Source organism: Suricata suricatta, chromosome 7 (genome assembly GCF_006229205.1).
Source record: "Suricata suricatta isolate VVHF042 chromosome 7, meerkat_22Aug2017_6uvM2_HiC, whole genome shotgun sequence".
Classification (NCBI taxonomy): domain Eukaryota; kingdom Metazoa; phylum Chordata; class Mammalia; order Carnivora; family Herpestidae; genus Suricata; species Suricata suricatta.
The window spans coordinates 71,919,598-71,927,847 of record NC_043706.1 but is presented as its reverse complement, the minus strand read 5'-3'; the positions used below and the strand labels follow the sequence as shown (position 1 = coordinate 71,927,847).

The window sequence follows — 8,250 nt, the reverse complement described above, 5'->3', positions numbered from 1 at the left end:
TCTGTAAACTCATTGCTCGTGTAAAATTAAGCCTGTTGCTATTGATTAGGCCTCACAATGTTCCAAATCAGACTGATATTCCCCAGATACCTCATGGGAGGAAGCATATTCCCAACCTCTATAAAGAGGAAGTTAAACAAGACACTGCAGATGTTTGTCGGAAAGGCTCTTCTATTGATCACAAACTTAAGACACGGAAATAAAGGGGGTTAAAGAACACCAAGATAATGTTTACCCTGGCCCAGAGGGAAAAGCCTAACTTAGGAAATAGAAACAAACAAGAGCCAGGCATAAGCTACTGCGCATACATATGCTAATTTGGTGCCCATTGTAAGGATTGGTAAGAGCAGTTACAACTTAAACTCATATGCAAAGGCGGACTCATATAGGGCGCCTATGGCGCTTACACCTTCAACATCAAAGAACACGGTTGACAAAAGGTTTACTTACTAACCATCAGGAATGTATTCTTCCTCTGGTGAGCCAAATAGAATGCCTCCTAGCCCTGTCTACGACTGAATTTTAGCATCATTGTTATAAAGTGTGTTTGCTATCTCCTTCTCACTGAAAACATCCTGTTATCTTCTTAGTTGTAAGATTTACTACCGGTCCAAACAAATGTGTATGTTATCTGCTTTTCACTGAAAATATCCTGTTATCCTATAATGTGTAAATTACTTCATTGTAATTAGAATAGTTCTGAAGAAATGCCTTTTCTACCTTTTGATGTCATAAGTCTATAAATAAAGGCCCAAGACCTGGCTAAAGAGGAGATACAGAATACAGAGGAGATAGATACAGGAGGAGTTAAGAAGGAGATACAGAAGTTAATAGGGAGATACAAGGGATCCAAGAGATACAGGATATACAGGAGATAGAATAAGAATGTCAGGCTGGACCAATTAAGAAACTGCACTGCATGAGTGTTTCTTCATTGCTTTTCATCCTTTGCTACTCCTTCAGGGAGCCCTGGACCCGCCGGAGCAGGCCCCCGGCATAGTTCCTTAAAGCTGTATGGTCATATCTGAGTCTATGTATGTCTCTCTCAAGTAGGACATTGCAGTCAAAGTCTTGATAAAGTATTTCCAAAAGTGTTCTGTTACATGAAGAACAGATTCTTATTGAACGTACGTGAATAATAGTGATTGCCATGAAAGAAAAAGTACTAAGAATTTTTGAATTTCAGAAGGTTTAGGTAGAGAGAAAAGTTAACGGCTTCAATTTGTTCACAAATGAATATTTTATTATATTTCCATAGGTCATAGATATCTTAAGAGGTAATTTCCTTAATCCAGAAGAACAAACATTAGAGAACCATCAGTTTTTCAAACAAGAGTCACAAAAATAATAATCCTCTTCTTCAGTTCATTTAGTCCCATGTTACTAATTCTTATTTAGTTTGAATGCATATTTTAGTTCTGGGAATTCTTACCCATTTCCATTTTATGGTCTCAAATACCAAATACTTGCACTTGTCAAAAGCCCTTTATATGAATCTTCTTTGAGATGAAACATGTTTTACAAGAGAATAAGAACAATAAGTATAAATGATAGAAGACTCAAAAATGAGCATGTTTAAAGATCCGATAAAAGTACATTATAATGTAGCTGACAAAAAAACCCAGTGACTTCTGTGACATATAATACTTCACTAATCAGAATGTTAAGTACTGACCTTACACCAGAACATTTTAAAACCTCGGGAATTTTATATATAGCACTTACCCAAGCATAACCTAAGATTTATCATTATTTGCTTGACAGTTCTTTCCGAGTAACTTAAATACCAAATAAACAAGTCTAGTTGGTCAAAACGACTTCATTTAAAATTTAAATCATGGGAGGGGCCCCTGGGTGGCTCAGCAGATTAAGCATCTGACTCTTGATTTTGGCTCAGATCATGATCTCAGGATTGGTGAATTAGTGAGCTCAAGCCCTGCTTTGGACCTGCTTGAGATTCTCTCTCCCTCTCTGCCCTTACCACCCTTTCTCAAAATAAATAAATAAACTTTAAAAATTTAAATCTTGAGAAAGTTTGTTAAAAACCTCAGAAAGTTATAAAGCACATGACTAAATAGGGTTATCGGTCATTATGCAACTTAAAACTTAATTATTTCTTTAACCAACATGATAATAGGAGATTACAAAGGCAAATATGTAGGGTTATACAGTTGTCAGTGCAACTTAGTTCCTTTAACATTGAGAGGTTTTAACTTTACCTAATCAAAGACCAAATAAGGACAAAACCTAGAAACTGGTTTTTCTGGGCAGATAAAGACGAGAGAAAACAACTTTGTTTACATTTTCTTATCAAGAGCAGACCAACAATCCAAGAAAACCTTATCATTTGAACAGACAGAAGAGCAGAATTTCAATATTATGCCAGTACTTTTAAAATCCACTCATTTCAACATTAGTCTATCCTGACTACACATTTACAAATATTTCCATTCACAAACCTTCTACAACTTTATTTTGTGTTCAGATTTTTCCCAAGCCATTTTTCTCCAAACAATTAGCCCTCATTTTAGAACTAAATTACTTTCTCTGACCTTCAACAAAAACGTATTCCCATTCCTTATATCTTTCTGACACATACAAAGTTGCTTCCCTTATTTCCATCAGTCTTAATTACGTTTAGTGGAATTTGGAACTCTTAGGTACCTTAGTTTCTAGTGAAAATTAAGTAGTAGCCAGTTGTAAACTGTTAAAGCAGAATTTTTTAGATGGCAAATTTATGAATCAATTAAGCACAAAGCATGTATACCATCAGACTCAAATATCCTTAGTCTGCAGTAAGAAGTCAGAAATAGATAAGCCTCGGGGGGTGCGTGGGTGGCTCAGTGGGTTAAGTGCCTGACTTCGACTCAGGTCATGATCTCATGATTTGTGGGTTTGAGCCCCACATCAGGAGCCTGTTTCGGATTCCTTAAGTGCCTGACTTCGACTCAGGTCATGATCTCATGATTTGTGGGTTTGAGCCCCGCATCAGGAGCCTGTTTCGGATTCCGTGTCTCTCTGACCCTCCCCTGTTTGTGCTGTCTCTCTCTCTCTGTCTCTCAAAAATAAAAAAATAAAACATTAAAAAAAAGAAATAGGTAAGTCTCATATTTAGTAACCAAAGCTTTAGTATTTTATCTCATTTGGAAAAGACCTAGATGTTCAATGAATTCAATCCATTTTAACATCTAAAAAAAATCTTTTTAAGTTTCTAGTTACCAAAGATTTTAAATGCTATCTTAACAATTATCCTTGAAAACTTTGAGACAGACAAAATTTACCATCATCATAAATCATGCTTTTCCTAACAAACTGCAGAAGAGATAAAATGAGATTATTTGATCTTCAGTAAACTTAGGTAGAATAAAAACTTCGTATTTAATGCTGATAACTCTAAAGTCATGTCTATTGTAATTAAACTAACAAATTCACAGTTTAAATACTGAATTATGTTCCATTTGGGTCCCTTAAAGGTCAATCACTTTATTCCTCATTGTTAATTTTTATTACCTGGAACACTGGTAGGGAAATCTGAAGTAGGTGATGTTAAGTCCAAGCGGTTGCTTTTTGCTCTTTGACAGCTAGGGTGGGAGGAGGAGCCAATGATGCCAATGGCACCCAGATGGTATAGGAGTCAGTTATATAGGCCACACACAAAATGGTGCAGAAATAGGAGGAGGAGGAGGAGGGGAAGGCAGAAGAGGTGAGGTATCACTCACAAAGCTGAAGGTAGATAAAAGCCCGGAGGCCAGAGAAGGTCTCTCAGTCCTAAAGATCATCATCTTGGACTGATGAAAAAAGAGGTTTTCTTTCTACCAACAAGTGAAATTAGCCAGTTCATGTCAGGCCAGAGGAGACAGAGAACTTCCCCCAAACAAAGGGAGTTTTAGCAGCTGCTTGGGAATATTCCTTACAGTTGCTGTCCAGAGTTAGACTAACCAGAGACAGATGTTCCAATTATCATAGCCATTAACCTGGGAAATGAATGAAGGAGAAGCCCTTCCACACACAAGAAGAGTAACCTGCGTGTATTAGAAAGAACAGTGAGAGAGAGAGAGAGAGAGAGAGAGAGTCCCCTTCATTAGGAATGGCTTGTGTTTCCTCCAGCAACCTGGGTCCTGTCAGAAGGAGGACTTTTTAGATAATTATCATCCAATATATCAGGAGGCAATTTGTCATCCTGGTTCTGCAAGAAGCCCTTAGGTCCAGTGCTGGAGTCCAGCTCCAGCAGGTCCAGGGTCCCCTGAAGGATGGACGGCGTCTGTGAGAGAGAGAGATGAGAGAGCTGCGCGTTTCTTTTTTGGTCACCAGGCAGACATCTCTGTTCAGTCTGCTTTGGTGTCTTTCTTTATTGGTTAAACAATAACATGACATCAGAAAATAGAAATTGTTTACAGTTTCTATCTCTCAGTGATAAGGTATTTTGATCATCAAAGGTGTACAGAGACAAGTTTTACAGAAGTATTTTTGTAGAACCATCCCAATTTATTCTTGGCATCAGTCCCTAAGGTTAAGAGAGTAACAAATCTATTTTATTTTGTGCGAGTTGGGTTTTGGCCAATAATTATGATTTTGTTTTTAATTAACATGTTATAACCAAATCATATAATGCACTTACAGTAAGGTTAAGTAAATTTTACAATCAAGAGAATAACAAGATGTTTTTAGTAAAAAACCAGGATAATATATGTATTATTTAAGTTAGTAATGCTAAAACTAAAACATAGGTTAAATTGTATAAAGATAGTCTGGGAGTTATTTTATCTAGCTCATAAACCACAAGAGAAAGAATGTTTGTTAACAAGTTGCTAGAGAAAGCCCTTTCCTTGATGTAAGCATAATTGGGGCCCTGTGTGTTTTGACCTTGCACCTGGGTATCTAGTTTCTTATCCATCCTCATAGCTGAAATCAGCACAAGGGAGGGTATTTGGACTTTAATAGCAAAAATACATGCAGCAACTGATGTCCAGTCCTTGTCTGTTTCTTATCTCTAAGTTAGGCTCTTTTTCTCCGGGCCAGAGTTAATTGTAACTCTTGTGTTCTTAGCCCCCCTTTGGTTTTGGGTTTGCAAGGCTCATTAGAAGCCTTTTGGCAAACATCTGCAGCACTTTGATCTAAAATCCCTTATGCAGGGGCAGGAATACGCCTTTTCTTATAGGGTAACTGTATGGGGAATATTGGTTTGATTTGGAACATTGTAAGGCCTAATCAATAGCAGCAGGCTTAATTTCACATGGGCAGTAGTAGCAGAAGGGGATACTAGTTCCACCTCTCATGACAGGAGTCGAGCACTGTCTGTCATTTCCTTACTGTGACCATGTCATCCAGCAAGGCTGGTGTGGCTCCTGGCAGTCCAGGCCCTTATTTAGAGCCCTCAAGGCCTGGACCTAGAGTACCTACAACCATTTTCCCTATTTCCTGCAAAAGCTAACTGTAGATAGATCCTACTGAGGCCATGAGTGTTACTCCTTTCTTAAATTTTGCAATATTAATTGTTTTTCATGGGTTAAAAGGCATTTCAAGGGAGAGTCCCTGGGAATGGAAGCAGAGATAAGGTCTGTTACCAAGAAAACATCACTCCCACCCCGACTCCCAGGTGACAGCCCATGCAGGAGATGTCAGAAGTTCCTGGTGTCAAAGCAACCTGAGATGTCCCTGAAACAAAACTGCTGATTTGATTACCTCACTGCTGTTAAAGGCCCTGAAGGAGGGATGCCAGGATCCCTCTGTGTCCCCATCAAATCCTAGACTGCAAAATGGGTGCTGGCATGTGGACCAAGATACCAAGCCTTGTCTGCCTTGCCTTGAGGCAATGCTTGATGGCCAAGCCTTATTTCCTTGCCTTGTTGTGAAGGCTGTGACATGCCATGAAGAACCCACCATTTTTAATCTATGGAAAACACTTGAAAAGTTTTAAAGAGGAACTACCCAATTTTTTAACTTAAGCAGTCAGTAGAGGACACTGACAGAAAACAGCAAAGATAGAAATCCATCATTGTCTAAGCGACATTCTAATCCATGTAATCTTTTACAACCAACCTCTCTAGGAATCGGTTCCAGTTGGGCTTTAATTCAATCAGGTGCTGGTTTTGGCCAGCTCTGAGTGGAGGTCTCACAGCCGGAACTTGGCTAGACCAGGGATGTTAAGGGAACCACATTAAACCAATAAGGAGGAAACCTCACAAGGGAGTCTGAAGATTGGCAGCCATCCTGGTGACCTAGGTGGCTGTCCCATACCTAAGACACAACTTTGTACAAGGACAGAAAGGAAGATAAAGTATCAAAGGTTCTGGGTCTCATTCCCATTCCAGGCAGGATACTAACCTCCAGCCTCCCCGTAGAGTAGCCATAGGCTAGAGGATTGCAGCCTGAACAATCAACATGAAAGTGTTCCAATAAGACCAGACTTCCCGAAAAGCCACTGAAATAAAAAAAAAAAAAAAAAAAAAAGGGAAAGGAGAGGAATTACCAAGTTTGCACCAAGGCTCAGAGTCCAGATGAAAAGACTTGAAGCCCCATGTTGGGTGCCAAAGTGATGTGGTTTGAAGTGTTGGGATTCAGACCCAATGGCCAATAAAGAATACTTCAGACATCTTTGGTGCAAAACTGTGTTTTTATTATAGCAGGGGACAGGACCCAGGGGCACTGGGGTTTAAGTGACTGGTTATATAAGATTTTCCATCCTATGGAGGCGAGTGTGATGTTAGGGCTCCAGGAAATTGAGACTATAGGTTTCTGGAGATTGCTTTTCTTCTTGTAAATCATTATGACAGTTGCAAACTGATGGAGACTCTTGTCCTGTAGAACTGTGATCTCTATTAGTTAACCATTTGTTTTCCCTTTTCCTTTGTTCTTGGGGAGCCAGGAGTGTCACACATATCCCATCCTGGAAGGTGTGGGGGCTGTGGAGGAGGTTGCTAGTTTGTGCTTTGTTCTCAGCTTACCTTTTTCTCCCTCATCATTTGGATACCACAAGTTATTTTTATGTTGTGATGACTGACGAAACATACTAATATTTTATACTCTACAAATAGATAACTTGCTTTCACTTGTAACTTTCATATTTCATAATTAAAAAGCATGTTAGTTTCTCATGGATAGCTATTGAACTCAGCATAGATTAAGTTTTAAGTAAATTATATAAGAATATCTTTATTTATAAGCATTAAAGAGCTAAACCAAAAATATTAGCAAAAATTGGGATGATGGGAAGTACTTAAGGTTTCAGGAAAAAAATTATCTCATAAAGTTAATCCATAAGGATCAACTAGAGCCCTTGGTTAATTGTTTTACCTCTATAACATAGAAAATATCTTTGCACAATACCTTTGTGCCGGAGGCCTGCTTCTGCTGGTCCAGGGCTCCCTGAAGGGGTGGTGGCGGACGGGAAAGAGAGATTCACGCAGTTACTTTCTCGGTCCAGCTTGGCATCATCTTCTTCCTTCTATCATCTCCTCTTTATTATCTCCTGTCTCACCAGGTTTTGGGCCTTTATTTACAGACTTATGACATCAAAAAGCTGAGTTTTTACAAATAATTCTCAAGGATAAAGATGCTTTGAAAAGGGTACAGAAATGGGTTTTACAGAGGCATTTCTTCAGAACTATTCTAGTTACAATGAAGTAACTTACACATCATAGGATAACAGGATATTCTCAGTGAAAAGCAGATAACATACACCTTTGTTTGAACTGGTAGTAAATCTTACAATTAAGAAGATAGCAGGATGTTTTCAGTGAGAAACAGATAGCAAACACATTTTATAACAATGATGCTAAAATTCAGGCAGAAACAGGGCTAGGAGGCATTATATTTGGCTCACAAGAGGAAGAATGTATTTCTGCTGGTTAGTAAATAAACCTTTTGTCAACCTTGTTCTTTTTTTTTTTAAATAGTTTATTGTCAAATTGGTTTCCATATAGCACCCAGTGCTTTTCCCCATAAGTGCCCTCCACCATCACCACCACCTCTTTTCCCCCCTCCCCCTTCCCCTTCAACTCTCAGTTCATTTTCAGCATTCAATAGTCTCTCAAGTTTTGCATCCCTCTCACTCCCCAACTCTCTTTCCCTCTTCCCCTCCCCCTGGTCCTCCATTAGGTTTCTTCTGTTTTCCTGTTAGACCTATGAGTGCAAACATATGGTTTCTGTCCTTCTCTGCCTGACTTATTTCGCTTAGCATGACACCCTTGAAGTCCATCCACTTTCCTACAAATGGTCAGATTTCATTCTTTCTCATTGCCATGTAGTACT

At 38.9% G+C, this 8,250-nt stretch overlaps 1 long non-coding RNA gene across 1 annotated transcript; it reads right to left on the bottom strand.

Annotated features, from left to right (window-relative positions):
• Positions 1-6,594: 6,594 nt before the first annotated feature.
• On the bottom strand, positions 6,595-7,553 carry LOC115296798. Its single transcript, XR_003911057.1, has 2 exons — positions 7,327-7,553; positions 6,595-6,902 (listed from the first exon to the last, which is right to left on the bottom strand). It is a non-coding gene; the product is annotated as an uncharacterized LOC115296798 (long non-coding RNA).
• Between the last annotated feature and the right edge of the window lie 697 nt (positions 7,554-8,250).